The sequence below is a fragment of the Hemicordylus capensis genome, chromosome 2 (genome assembly GCF_027244095.1).
Source record: "Hemicordylus capensis ecotype Gifberg chromosome 2, rHemCap1.1.pri, whole genome shotgun sequence".
Classification (NCBI taxonomy): Eukaryota; Metazoa; Chordata; class Lepidosauria; order Squamata; family Cordylidae; genus Hemicordylus; species Hemicordylus capensis.
Window position 1 is genome coordinate 21867766 of NC_069658.1, and position 15409 is coordinate 21883174.

Consider the following 15409-nt stretch of genomic DNA (forward strand, 5'->3'; position numbering starts at 1 on the left):
AGCTGGAAGGAGAGCTGGTCTTGTGGTAGCAAGCATGAATTTCCCCCTTGCTAAGCAGGGTCTGCCTTGGTTTGCATTTGAATGGGAGATTACATGTGAGCAGTGTAAGATGTTCCCCTTATGGGATCAGGTTGCTCTGGGAAGAGCATCTGCATGCTTGAATGCAGAAGATTCCAAGTTCCCTCCCTGACATCTCCAAGATAAGAGAGACTCTTGCTGGTAACCTTGGAGAGCCGCTGCCAGTCCGTGTAGACAACACTGAGCTAGATGGACCAAGGGTCTGACTCGGTAGAAGGCAGCTGTAGTCTTCTCTCCCTAACACTTACCTAGGCGCTTTCCAGATTAGCTGCTCAACAGCAGCAAAATGCTTCCGTTCAGGCAAATTGCATTTGAAACGTAAACAGCAGGTGGAGCAGTCTCATGGAAACTAACAACCCGAAAAAACAGCAACTTTTTTACGCTGGATACACAATGTCATAGCACTATATCGCAGTGATTAAATTCGAAACAAGGCATCGGAAATGTGAACGGCACCCTGCTGTCAGCGTAGGGACAGCGGTGTCACAACACAGGAAGTGTGGAACCACACTTCCGAGATCCACTGTGACTCCGTTGCAGGGTGTAACCTATAAAGTGCCCTAGCCAGGCTGATCGTGTAGTGGGGGCCACAAGTCAGCTGTGTTAAAAGGAAAAATCTTTCATTTTTCCCTTTTTGGCATGTTAGTAGTGTGGAGGTCTCAAACTACAGCCCTCTTGCAGAAGCTGGCCTACATCTCCCATCATCCCTTTGTGACTGGGCCGTTGTGATTGGGGATGATGGGAGTAGTAGTAGTGTGTCTCTACAAAAAGTCCTGGTGGCCCTTGGGAAGTATTCTTCCAAGGGCTACTGCAGCTAGGGGCTGGGTGGATCAGAAATCGGGAGACAAATGCAGATTGGCTTATGCCAAGCCAGCCTATTTCCCATTTATGGGAAAATGGTCCGTCATATTTCTGAGCTAATCTGGCATACACTGGGGAGGGAGATGTCACCCATCTCGAGTTCATTCACGGCTTTTCTTCCCATCCAGAGTACTGATGCATATGAGCAACTGTGCATACTGATGGAACACACTGCAAAAAGTAATCTTGGTGCAATGTTTTTTTATTTTATTGTTAGAATGTTGTTTCATCAGTGCACACAGACTCTTGTGTTAATCAGAGGTGGGGGGAGAGAAAAGACCAGAAGAAACTGTTAAATCATAGTAAAGAAAATCTGAATGTGGGGAAGAGGGAGCCCATGAAACTGTAATGGAACAGAAATGAAGGAATCTGCTCATCTTGGACTTTAATAAAGCTTACCTTTGCAGTGTCAGGTACACACTGAATATCTTCACCATAGATAGATAGATAGATAGATAGATAGATAGATAGATAGATAGATAGATAGATTGTTAGGGGTACATGGATCTGACTCTGGAACCACAGAAGATACCTATTGGTATCTGAATGCTTATTGGTATCTTGCAGCCACGGCTGACAGACAATTGGAAAAATGAGGTTAAAGGAGTGTTTGTTCCCCTAACCTCGTTTTAGAGGGAGGCTCCATTGGCATGATTGCTGCTGCAGTACACATGCATGTACAAAACCAGGCTGGGCTTCCTTAGCCCGGTTTTGCATGCACGTGTGAATAGCCTCACTGTTTTCAATGAGAAAGAAAAACGGTTGTGTGTGCTCATGGTCTGTGCTTTTTTGTCATGACTGGCTGTGGTCAGCTGGATCTGAGCTGCTGTGGAGCTTCAAAGGATGTCTGAAAGCAATGTAAAATGAGCTTACAACAAGATTCAGGAATGCAGCATGAATAACTTAAGCAGAACAAATGGCATGTTTTATGAAATCCTGAGCGAAAATAAAGGTCATTACAGAAAATGCCTTGCATAGTAATATTCTTGATCAAAGATTTTTGAATTCATAAAGCAGTCACTAAATGACAGCATTTTCCATCCGACAGCTGTTTGTTCAGCTGTGACAAATGATTAATTGGTCACATTTGATACCTTGTGGACAGGTGCCCTGGATTCCCATCTAAACACTATCACTCCCACTAGCCTCTTCTTTGCAGAATTAATGCTCTTCTTCCTCTCTTGGCCTCATCCAACCCTCTTTCCACTCCATTTTTCCCATGAACCACCCTTATATGATTTGGTATCTTGGAGATATTGTACAAAAGCACTTAACTTGGTTCACTCTTTCCTTTGTTGAAGTGAGAAAGGAGCCCAGTGCTGGATTTAGGCACAAGCTTAGCAAGCTACAGCTTAGAGCCTCATAATGCGAGGGGACTCTGAATAACAATTAAAACCCCTAAATTTCAAGTTTTACATTATGTATTTTCATTTAAAGGTATTTCTAATGCAAATAGGCTTATGGCAAGAACTGTTTTTGTTAGACTATGAGGCTATTCACACGATGGGACGAAATCGGGCTAGCGAAGGCTAGCCCAATTTCGCCCCATCGTGTGAACCACCGGGCTCAGCTGCGAGCCCGGTGGTTCCTAAGCGGGTAACCCGCCTAACTACCCCTGCCCTTAAACCAGGTTTGTGGAGCGAGCGCTCCGCAAACCTGGTTTTAAAAATCATGAGTAACCGCAGTGCAGCTCCGCGCCATGGATACTCATGAGGAGACCCCCAGAGGGGAGGCAAAAAGCCGCCTCCCGGCTCCGGGGGTCTCACCAGCATGCCCTGCTCACTCGTGCAGGGCACACTGGAGCTTCCGGGGGCCGATCAGCCCTGCTCCCCCCAGCCCCCACCGGCTCTATCACAGAGCCGGCAATCGTGTGGGCGGCTGATCCGGCCACCCAGGGCTCCCACCCTGCTCATGTGCGGGGAGAGTGGGCTCAGCCCACTCTCCCCACTAAGCTCCCCAAACCCGGTCTCACTGCTCGTGAGACCCAGCTCTACGAGTTTTTCAGTACACCTTTGCCAAGTAAGGCAAGAGTCTAAGGTACTTAAGAGAGCAACTCCTTTGTCAAGAACCCTGACACCTATTAAGATCATCTGGGGAGGTCCAGTTATGGTTGCTGTCGGCATATCTGGTAGTGACTAGAGACCAAGCCTTCTCTGTGGCTGCCCCAAGGCTTTGGAATGCACTCCCTGTCAAAAGAAGAGGTTCTCCATCTCTGGTTGTTTTTAAAAAGACCCTTGAGATGCACCTCTTTTCTCAGGCTTTTAACTAAAATGAATTTCACATTGTTTGTTTTTATTCTGTGAAAGTGCTTTGTTTTTATTCTCTTTTGTATTAGTTGTAATTTGGATTATGTACACCACCTAGAGATACATATATAAAACAGTATATAAATATGACAAATAAATAATTAAATAAAGTAAAATGAATAAAGCTTTGTTTATATAGTGTGTGTGTGTGTGTGTGTGTGTGTGTGTGTGTGTGTGTGTGTGTGAGAAAGAGAGAGAGAGAGAGAGAGAGAGAGAGAGAGAGAGAGAGAGAGAGATGCGATGGGTGTTTTAAGCCTGACATAGCTTAGGACCGCAGTGTGTCATAATCTTGCACTGAAGGAGCCCTTGGATCAGGTGCATTGCTAGGAAGAGTAGGTTTGTGTTCACTCCTCTCCCTGGCAGCCCCTTGAGTGCATGGGCCATGCCTCCTGTGTGGCCTGCACCCAAAAGGACTCACACAACTGTTGGAGTTTGTGATTATTTAGCAAGGCACCAAGGAAGGTACCACTCCAGTTACAGAGTGCAGAATTTAGTTGTTGCAGGTATTTAAGTAACATGCATGGAGATCACTGTAGAGTCTAGGTTACTTAACTAGTTTATTGGTGAAATACATTTGGGATAGGAAAGACCTGTCCTAGCTATCAGCTACATCATGAATAGGTAGGGAGGGAGAGAGAGATGTTTCCATCTTCTTTCTAGGAGGAAAGGAAGAGGACTGACTCACTACAGGAAGTACCTGAGGAGTCAAAGCAGGGGTCACAGAGCAGAGGAAAGCAGGGACAGGTAAGGAGACCCTCACTAGCTACCTCTGCTCCCAATGCCCCTAATGGTCATTAGGATAGTTGGTGCAAAAGATTGATGCACTGGAACTCCATCTCCAACAGCAACGCTTTGGAGCTCATTTCTAAGCCAGCTTCATTGTTGGCTGGGTGTTTTTTTCATCCTCTCCCTCACTTGGGAAGAGAACAAAGAAAACACCCAGATGACAATGAAGCCGCTGGGAATGAGGCCGGCTGGAGCTTGGGAGGAGGGATGAGCCAGTTGCTCCCGGAGCTGGGTGGCTCGTGTCCTTTGAACCTGTCTGCCCTATAGCTCCACCTCTGCCTTGGATAATTAGGGTCATTTTTCTCCCATGTGTTTCATATAAGGATGGCAATGGAAAACAACACAAAGATTATTGATCTAGAGTTGCCATATTCAAACTTCCCAAATCCAGGTGGCCTAATTTGCATATTATGCAAATTATTATGCATATTATGCAAATTATGCAGCAACTAATTTGCATTTATTTATTTATTTGACAGATTTCTATATTTTCTCCTCCTTCTTTGCCCTCCCATGTGATTGGATCCAGAGTAAAATCTGGGCAGTCCATAGTGCATTTGAAATCCGTGAAAATCTGAGTGGAATTTAGCAGCTGGGTGGAGGAGCCAAAATCTGGGGTCTACCCTAAATTCCGGGGGACATGGCAACCCTAATTTGATCTCATGTCTGTAGCTGTGGTGATGGAGTTACACCTGCTTTTGATGATGAACGGAAGCATGGACACACCAATCCAGTAAATGGCAAGCCATGGACAGACACAAGCTTCAGTGCATAGACCACCCTGCCATATTTGTAGGAGACTCCTGGGGAGGAATTTCTCTTGTATCCCTTACACATTTCTGGCTTCAATGCACAAGTCCCTGAGCACATAAGTAGGCAGTACAACTGACTCTATGCTGCCTGTTTCTGCCCCTTCTTTGAGAGGTGATTTCAGTCTAGACACCTTTTCCTTCCCACACCCTAACCATCTGTTCACATTCAGCAGGGGGGAAGAAGGAGGCCCTGTAAGCACTGCTGCTCTTGAGGTCTGCTGAGTCAGGACTACTGTCTGCTTATCTTAAAGACAAGACTTGTACAGAGTAAAATGTTGGTCCTGATGCTCTCATGCCTTTATCAGTTCTTACATTTCCATGCATCTTATGGTGCGTGCACAACTGCCAAACGTACATCTGATACATTTGAAAATAATGTGAGAAGCCACCCTGAGAGTGACTCAAGTTAATGAGCAGGTGCATAAGTGCATGATGTTAAACCTTGCTGGGATTCCCTGACTGTGCAAACAAGGCCTCTTGATCCAGCTTACAGACAGTGAGCCCATTCTCACTATTGGAAAATAGGCTCGGATGGGGCGAGGGGAGGAAGCCGAGAAAAACTTACCTCCCCCGCAGTCGATCCCGTCCATATTGCTGGGCAGCTGGATCGGCCGTCCAGATGACTGCCGACTTCTGATGGGAGCAGGGAATTTGGGGGGACTGGGAGGCCGCCAGAACTCCCATAATTCACCACATAAGAATGTGGTGCATTATAGGGAACCTCCCAATGCCAGTCGTGAGGCTACTTGTGTGAAGTTGCCACACAAAGCCATACGGCACCAACACACGGGCTTGCGCCGTGCCGCTGCTGGGAGCTGCGCAGCTCCCAGCAGTACACATGCACACCCCAAACTGGGCTGGGTTTCCTTAGCCTGGTTTTTGGTGCACATGTGAATAGCTTCAGTGACTGACATCTAGACAATGCACACAGTACAACAAAGATGCATCCAGGCAAGAAAGTATCACAGCTGAGTGGATGTACAAAGTTCCTCAATCTCTTGAGCTCTTGGTCTGCTTGTACAAGTATTGCACATGCACAACAGAGATAGCGGATGGCTTTGCATCATCCCCTGCCGCATATATGGACTAAAGAAGTAGGGTTGCACATTTGGTATTTTTTCTGTCTCGATTTGTACCAAATCTGAATCAACCCCATTTTGTATTTTGTCCAAAATTAAGCCTTCTGAATCACCCGTTTTGTTTTGTATCTGAATTTGTAATCCAAATCCGAATTAATTCAGATTTAAAAATGGGTCACATGGTCAAAAGATTGGGTGGGGGTTATAGTGCCCAATGAGTGGAAGCTACCACAAAAACTTCAAAGGAATTGGGCAAACTGCTGGTTTTTGGTGATTTTTTGAAGCTTGCGCGTCTTTCAGGTTTTCTCCATAGGGTATGATGGAGGTTTCAGGAAAAGTATAGCTTCACGCTGGTGGGGGAGGGGGTTGGTTACCCAGAGCAGAGTGTGGTTGGTGGTAGTGCCCAGATGGTGCAAGGAAGCTACCACAATTTTTTTAGAGGAATTTGGCAAAGGGCTGATTTTTAAAGAATTAATGAAGTTATGTGTCTTTCAGATTTTCTTTGTAGGGTATAATGGAAGTTTCTGCAGTCCCATAACTCCACTTGAGGGTCACTGGGGTGGCGCAGAGCAAGTGGCGGTGTAGTGCACATAGGGTGCCAACCACCCACATGGGTTGCCAACCCATGAAGTACAGGGTTTTGTTGTTCTAGAGGTGTTCTGAGAGTAGATTCTCTAGTAGCATATGAGAGTAGATTCATGGTTTTTCATTCAAAATCTCATTTTCTACTAGAGAATCTAAACTCAACACCTCAGAAACAACAAAGCCCAGTACCCCAATGCGTTAGCAATCCAGGGGGGTGGTTGGCACCCTCTGTAAACTACACCACCACTCGCTTCGGGCCATCCCAGTGCCCTGCAGGTGGAGTTATGGGGCTGCTGAAACCTCCATTATTCCCTATGGGAAAACATCTTAAAGACACGTAAACCTCAAAAATTCCTAAGAAATCAGCCCTTTGCCCTATTTGGAATCTGTGTGCACCACCCTTGGGGCACTGCCACCCAACCCACTGTTTTACCCCTGAAGCCCCACATAAACAAGTTGAAAGAGTGAAGAGAATGATAAACAACAACAACACTTATTTTTTTGGCACAGTTATTTAAGAATTTTGCAGCAGGCGGGAGCCTGTCCCTGTGGCACTAGCACAGCAGCACAACCCATTTGTGGATTCAAGCAATCTTTCAATAAAAACACTCCCTCCCCATGGAACAGTGACCACAGGTCATTTGAGACAGCAAGATAGACCAATGAACTGCCTTGGTACTATGGAACAAAGAAAAAAATACCACCCAATACAAGAAATATAAACACATACAAAAGACACCAATGCCAATACTCTCATAAATGTAACTTAATAAATCACTTAATTTACATACATCACTTGATATATGAATCACTGTATATACATAAATCACTTCATTTGACAAGGTTTCACGATAAGTCCTTGTTTCACAATGAGCTTCCTCAGAAATACGTGAACAATTATTATGTCACAAACGAGATAAACTTCCCATCTGCTAAATATAAGTCACTCCTCCCTGGTGTATGGAGTTCTTCATAATATCCTCCAAAAGTCTTTCTTCAATTCCTCCAAAAGGAATGTAAGTTGTTTCCAAACGTTCTTAGATTTCTCCAAGGGAGTAAGAAAGGGATAATTTACCCAGAGGCGTAATCAGGGTGGGGCAGGCAGGGCACATGCCCTGGGCGCCACTTGCTGGGGGGGGGCACCAAAAAGTGCCATGACTCACCCCACCGCACAACAACATTTATCTTTACTTTTTAGGCCAGGGCGGCGGCAGCCGCAGCCACACCGGCACAACGCCAGCACCCCCCCACCAGCTCCAGCTGGGCACCCTGTGCCGCGACCGCCCCGCCCCACACACCAAATTACTTTTCAGGCAGGGCATGGCGCTGCGCCCCTCCCCGCAGTGAGCGCTCGGCTCCGGCTGCTGGGTGCCCTCGCTCTTGCCTGCGGCCACGGACTGACTTCCTCGTGGCACTCGTCCTCCCCGCCCCCCCACTTGCGCATGCGTGAGTTGACCTGCTCAGCTCTCGTCGCCTCACCCACATGCATTTGTCTGAGGCCTGCAACGAGAGAGCGAGTATCTGTGCTGCTGCTGGCTGGGGCTCAAGACCGGAGGACAAGAAAGGAAGAAGGAGACAGCCCAAACAAAACCAGCATTTTCAATAAAGTAATCACGGAAGGACAAGGGATGTGTGTGGTTTTTTAAATTAGAATTTTCTTAGAATTAATACATTATATTATTTAAAATTAGACCGGGGCGGGTGGTGGGCTTGCTTTTAACTGGCTGAGTGGGTGGCGGTGCGGCTGGGGAGTTGGGGGTGGCAGCGGGGGGGTGGCCTCCGTCCTACCCCGAGTTGGCAGAGGCGGTGGTGGTGGCTGCATGGCCCATGCCGGGCCTGCGCAGCCAGTAAGCAGAGAGCGGCCTCCACCTCCTCCTGCCCTTCCCCCCATCCCTTGCTGTCGGGCCGGGCTGGGCTGCGCAGCAGGCAGAGAGTGGCTGGTTTTCCCCTCCTCCCGGCTGCCCTTTCCAATGGGCCGCAGCCAGCGCCGCACGCCCTCCCAAACTTGCCGGTTGCCGCCACTGCTACTGCACCCTGGCAGCCCGAGTCATGTGCCCTGGGATGGCGGGGGGTGAGCAGCACCCTCAGCCACTAGACCCCGGCGGCAGCGGTGGCGGATGGCCAGAGCAGAGCGATGCCGGGGCCGGCCGTCTGGCCCGGTGTCGCTTCCCAACTGCAAGGCGCGCCTGCACAGTTAATTGTTAAACTGTTAAGTTAGTTAAACCGCCCCCAACAGCCATCCCCTTGCCTCGGCGGTGCGGCACTATTTTTCTCATTTCCTCCAAGCCAAAACCAAAAATCTGGATTTCCTCCAAGCCATTTCCTCCAAGCCAAAACCAAAACGTTACCAAAAGCTGCTTCTCCACCCCTGTGCAAGACTGAATTGTAAAGCAGAGGATGGTGTTGAACCCCAACCCTGTGCGTAGCTGCCATCGGCGTCCGTGCCTGTCCTTTCCTCCCCAATAATGGCGGCTTGCTGGTAATGTATGCAAGCCGCGGCGCTGCCGGCTCCCCTAACTCCCTTGCTATTAGTTTCAGTAAATGGCGAAAATGCATTGCAAGCCACGCCGCCGTGTTGCCGGCCACTCCCTCCCTCCCTCAAACAGGAAGAACACCATCTGCTACCGAGAGAGAGTCTGAGAGCCATCAATTGGTTTATGGGAGCAAAAACTCCTGGTCCCGGTAAGCAGATAAGGGCATCAGGAGCTACTGCATAAGCTGGCAGTATTGCTTTTGGGTCATTCCAAGTCTTCCCACTCCATTGTTCCAGAGAAAGAAAAGTAAATATCGGTCTCTCTCAAAAGACTTCAAGGTAAACTGGGTAGAAAGCTGGAATTAAATTAGCCTGTGAATCATTTAAGAGTAATGGGGCGGCGGGGAGGAACTCTCTTAACTGAGACTTGGTGATGTTGCTGCACCAAGCGGCAGCCAAGGATGTATAAGCAAAATAATGAAGTGGAATGAAAAGAGAATCAGAACTCGCATACTGCACAGTCCCTCCCTCTCCCACAGTAGTTCAGGTGTCCTTTTAAGATGAGTCAGTCTAGCAATAGTTTAGTTTGAAGTCAAAGTTACTTGACTTCATTGATCATCACTTTTTTGCTGTATCATTTTGTTGCTATTTTGCTGGAGAAATTCAACAGTAAAAAGCAGAGATACGAGATGATAACTTTTAAAGGACAGTATTTTCTTATGCGTAACTCATGTCTTATGCTTTAGAACTCATTCTTATGATTTAGAACTGTTTAAACATCACATCCAAGTCTGTGGCTTAAAAAATAATAATGCCAGTAGATTTCATGAAATCCACCCACCACCATCAGTCTATTTGCCTACATTAATTCATCTTTTATTATGCTGAATTTTGAAATATGTATGCTTTGGGCCTTTTGCCATGATGCATGCAATTTTTATTACATCATTACCTGTTTACCTGGACAATGTTCATCTCCATCTAACATCCCGATATTAAGCACATGTATTTATTGTTGTTTTTAAAAATAATATAAAGGAAAAAATATGGAAGAAGCCATAAGTCTGTGTTAATTCTTTCTCTCTCTGCCTCTGTTAACCTGTAACTCCCAGCATACCCAGCATCTGTTTTACAATTCAGTGCACATTATAAAGACCTTACAGTAGCTTTTTAAATGTGTTTTTCTGGGCACTAGACAATTAAACCATGTCTGGCTGTTAGTGTCAGATGTTTGGACAGGGGTGTGTGTGTGTCAGATGTTTGGATGGGGGGGCGGGGCGGCCGCAATTTCAGTGCTTGCCCTAGGTGCCATTTCCCCTAGTTATGCCCCATGGTGGCAGGGCCTTTTCAAGGATGATGCTGAAGCTTTAGAAAGCTCTCTCCAAGAAAGCCCAACTAGGCCCATTGTTATATACACTCCATAGGCTGATTAAAACATGGCTCTGTCAAAACGGCTTTGCAGAAAGGAGAACAAAACAACTGAAGAGACCAAAGAGATAAAAGACAAATAGGATGGAAAGCATCAAACTGAAACAAAGATCTTTCTGCATTTTATTAATTATAACGCTGGTGTCTGTGTATGGTATTGTTTTATTGGTGGGTTGCTTGTTTTAAATGTCCTACTATTAGCTGTTTTGGGCTCTTGAATGTTGGGAAAAGAATAGATAATATTTTAGAAAAATAAGAAACTGCTTTATACCGAGTCAGACAATTGGTCCATCTAGCTCAGTAGTGTCTACTTTGACTGGCAGCAACTCTCCAAGGTTTCAGGCAGTTCTTCCAGCCCTACCAATAGATGACAGAAATGGAATCTGGGACCGTCTGCATGCAACTCGGGTGCTCTACCACTGAGATATGGCCCCATTGCCTATTTAGGTGTGTTCACACATACCACCAGAGTGACTGTAAAATGTTTCAGAGCAAGGGTTATGGAAGCCAAATTCATGCCGCATGTATTTAGTAAACACATGGTAAGATCAGGGCCCAGTAACAGATTCCCTGCGGACATCTGTGGAGTGGATGTAAACTTCCACTAAAATTGCTTATTGCCACCTTGCCACATGGAAAATGCAAATACCAGAAAGTAACCTGTTAGCTGGCGTACAAAGGCAATCCAAGCAATTGTTTGGGGCAGTTATATGTTTATCGCCCATTCTTCCTGTTTGCAGCTGAAAGAGCGTGCACAGAGTTGATAGGTTGGACTCTGTGACAGTCACAAAGTCAGCTCCCTTTCCTACTGGGGTCAGCTTCTCAACTTAAATATAAATAAATGTTATATTTATTAAACTTTTTTTGGCTTTTTAAAAATATAAGAACAAACAAACAAGCTTATAAGGGACTTGGTTTTTTAAAAAACAAAATAGGGGACAACCCACCTGAAGAACAAGAGGAAGAAAGAAGAGGAAATCAGCACTGCATTTGGAACAAGTACATGTGCCTACTGAGGAATGAAGTGAGAGGAAAGCTGACCTCACTCTGCAACAAAAATAAAAACAAAAAACCCATACAGAACTCTGTTTGCACAAACGTACACACTCCTATTTTAGGAAGTAACTGGAGAATACTTAAAGATTGTTTTGGAGTAAGTCCTCTGAAGACAGATGCCTACATACACAAGCAAAAACTTTCTCTAGTGAAGCCTAAATGAACTGACGGGCACCTATTTTGAAATTTTAAGTTACTTAAGGGATATATGTGGCTGCTCCTTGTGTTTATGCCCTGGAAACCTTGTCCATTAGTCAGTCACAGCTGAATTTCACTGACTCCACTGACCTTTTGGCAAGCTTGAGAAGTGGCAGTTTGTCATGTTAGACCTGTCACCAACATTGCTCAGAAGTGGTGACGCGGAGTGGGTGTATGGTTGCTACTCTTCCCACAATGAAAATATGCTATGATTCTGAAGCATGCAGGCTTCAAAGCGGCTATCCAATGCCATGCTTGCTGCTAGTACAATTGACTTTTGGGATCTCCTGACTGGCTGATGTTCTTCTAAGCATTTTCTGTTGTTAGCTGGGATTTGTAGGGCTTTCACCTCATGTTTTATATGATGTGATATTAGAGGGTGTTTTGTTTTCTCTTAATATGTTGTGGACTTGTTTTGGGTTAGACAAGGAGAAAAGTCAAAGTATGACTTTTAAAAAAATGTGTTTTATGCTTATCATACTTGATATGCCTGGTTCTGAAATCTAAAAATTTGTTCTGTCTCATGGTCAAAATCTGGCTTTAAGCAGTTTTGTCCTTGTTTTCCTTTAGCTAATATTGTAATGTAGTTTCAAATAATGAGGAACGGACATCAGTCATGTGTTTCAGATAAGACCCACAAAGGATTCTGTGCAACTCTTCACAGAATCAAAGGGGTGATGTTTCCTCCTCGAAAAGCCAATTTTTAGGGCTGATTCTTCCACTCAATCGAGATCCCCACCAGTATTACCTCTAATTGTTTTTCATCTGTGCGCAGAATAAGTTTTGTTCTGGGCAGCAGTATCAAGGCAGTGTGTGTGCACATGCATTCAGAATGGGGCCTTTGTGATTCAACCTGCACGGGATCTAAAATTAACTTAGCGGACATTTTAAAAATTGTGAGCATGCATACATGCGTATGCCTTAGAGGGAACACTGATCCCCACATGTTGATATGAAACTTCTAAGTTCAGAGTATTGCTATGTCCACAGAAGCAGTTTCCCCCTATTTGGTGGTTAAGTATAAAATATGCTATGCTTGCTTTTAAAAATTCAGTTTTACAATCAGGATATAAGAATGCAGTGTAAACTGATACAGTCAAACGACTAGACTGCTAGACTAAATACCTTATAAAAACCTTATTCCTTCTTTTGCTTATGGAAGAACTTCTTGATATGTCCTAATAGAAATAATTAATGGGCATTGTTTAACTTAAAATGCCATGGCAGCCTCTATGGATGCCTACACATTAATGTATTTATTTATCATATTTCTATACTGCCTGACATGTGTATCCCTAAGTGGTGTGCATAAATACAAATATATATATAGACAGAGAGAGAGAGAGATGGAGAAATTCTGGTTTTAACAGGAAGTGCATTCCAGAGCCTCAGGGCAGCCCCAGAGAAGGCCCGGTCCTGAGTAGCCACCAAATGAGTCGATGGTAGCCATAACCGGATCTTCAAAGATGATCAGAATAGGCAGGAGGGTTCATGACAAAGGAGACACTCTCTTAAATACCCTGGACCCAAGCTGTTCAGGAAAGGTAATAACCAGCACTTTGTATTTCACTCAGAATCATAGCAGCAGCCAGTGCAATTCTTTTAAGATGGGTGTTATTTGGTGTCTTTGGGTTATTCCAGAGACCAGTCTGGCATTCTGCACCAACTTTACAAAGGTAGCCCCACGTAGAGTGCATTATAGTAGTCAATCCTGGAGGTTACCAGTATATGTACCACTGTTTTAACGACATTTTGGAAGGGCGGTCTAGCCATTTTGGAAGGGCGGTATAGAAATTGAATAAATAAATAATAATAATAAATAATTTTCCTCCAGAAAAGGGTGTAGCTGACATATCAGCCAAAGCTGATAAAAAGCACTCCTGGCCATTGCCTCAACCTCAGAGAGCAGAGAGAGTTCTTGATCCAGGAACACTCCCAAGCTATGTACTTGTTCTTTCTGGGGGAGTGTAACACCATCCAGAACAAGCAGATCTAAACCATCTCTCAAGTTCTGCCCGCCACCCCATAGTAAGTACCTCTGTCCTATTTTGATTCAATTTCAGTTTGTTATCCCTCATCCAGCCCATTAGCACCTCCAGGCAGGCATTTAGGGTGGTTATGTCATTTCCTGATGAAGTTGTTATGGAGAAATAGATTTAGGTTTTGTCAGCATATTGATAACACCCTGCACCAAATCTCTTGATGAGCTCTCCCAGCAGTTTCATGTACATGTTAAAGAGCATTGGAGACAGCATGAAACCTTGTGGAACTCCAACCCCTGCTTTGCAAAGCAACAGTCTCCAAGTGACACCATCTGGAATCTACCAGAGAGGTAGGAACAGAACCACTGCAAAACTGTAACACCCAATCCCAACTCCCTCAGGTGACCCAGAAAGATACCATAGTCAATGGTATTGAAAGCTGCCGAGAGATCCAAAAAGATCAACAGACACACTCCCTCTGTCAATACCCAACTGAAGATCATCTATCGGGCCAACCATGGGAGTCTAACTCCATAGCTTGCCCAAAAGCCAGTTTGAAATGGGTCCTCAAAAACTGCCTGGAGCTGAGAGGCCTCCACACTCTCAATCACCTTGCCCAACCAAGGAAGACTGGAGACAGGGCTATAAATGGCTAACTCTGATGTTTCTTCAGAGTTAGCCAATGCAGGTTTCTTCAAGTAAGGTCTAATAATAACCTCCTTAAGGAAAGGAGGCATCCTGCCCTCTCTCAGGGAAGCATTTATAATATGTACCAGGCCCTCTCTCATAGTTCTATTGGCAGATGAAATTTAATCAGAATGGGTCATCCATGCAATTTATAAGCTGAAACTGGATAATAACACCTCATAGATTCAGTTATTAAAATTGTCTTTGAGCTGATTGCATGGATGATTCATTCCTATGAAACATTGTTATGAGTAAGAAAGAATCCATGGAGATAATTTCAAAATTTAGCAGGCTTCTGAAAACAGAGTATTGTACAACTGATCATCTGAGTGCTGATGGGGATCTTAGGTGAGTTCTGTGGGTCAGTAGTTCTAAAACTACATTAGCAACAGCACACACAGGCATGTGTGATTCCTGTAGGCAAGCCATGCATGTGGTATGCCTGACAAATAGGCTGAAATTTTTCCAGATGTCACAGTGCTATGGTGAGTGACCCGTGGTGCTGAGTCAGAATACCAATAATTCACAAACCACACATTCAGCTAGAGGAAGAAGAATAGTTGCCACAGTAGATGCTACTAGTCCACATGGAATCACCATGGGTGGTGGTAGTGTGTGGTAAAGAGGGCTATTGTTGCACCTTAACCAAAGGTTGCTCAAAAGCCTTACAATAAGGAGAAGCCGCTCTCCAATGAAATACTTTCTGTTTCAAGGGCTGGCTTTCTAGCTGCTCTTAGCGGTGATGGCATGAGCTGTCCTGGATCAGCCCTGGTTCTTTTAGGAGATCAAACGTTGGGGGGAAACATGTATGCAAGAAGCAATCCCAAGATGTGTGTGAGTGTGGAAGGCAGACACAAACTGAATGCTAAGAACTGCAGGGAGGCTGGGAAGAGATGCAAGCATAAACTAGATGAATGCAGAAGATGATGGACAGGCTCAGAAAATGGTCCTAATCCTATAGCACCTGTGAAGCAAAGGAGGGATATTTCCTAATACCACATTAGGAGCCTGCCTCATGTAAATCACCATGAGCTTTTAAAAGGGGTTATGGGCTATCAGTACAGTAAATAACTAATGA

The 15409-nt window shown here is 45.1% G+C and overlaps 1 protein-coding gene across 1 annotated transcript in view; it reads right to left on the reverse strand.

Annotated features, from left to right (window-relative positions):
* Window positions 1-15409, reverse strand: part of LOC128344985 (alpha-protein kinase 2-like) — a 71056-nt gene that overhangs the window by 24793 nt on the left and 30854 nt on the right. The window lies entirely within an intron of this gene.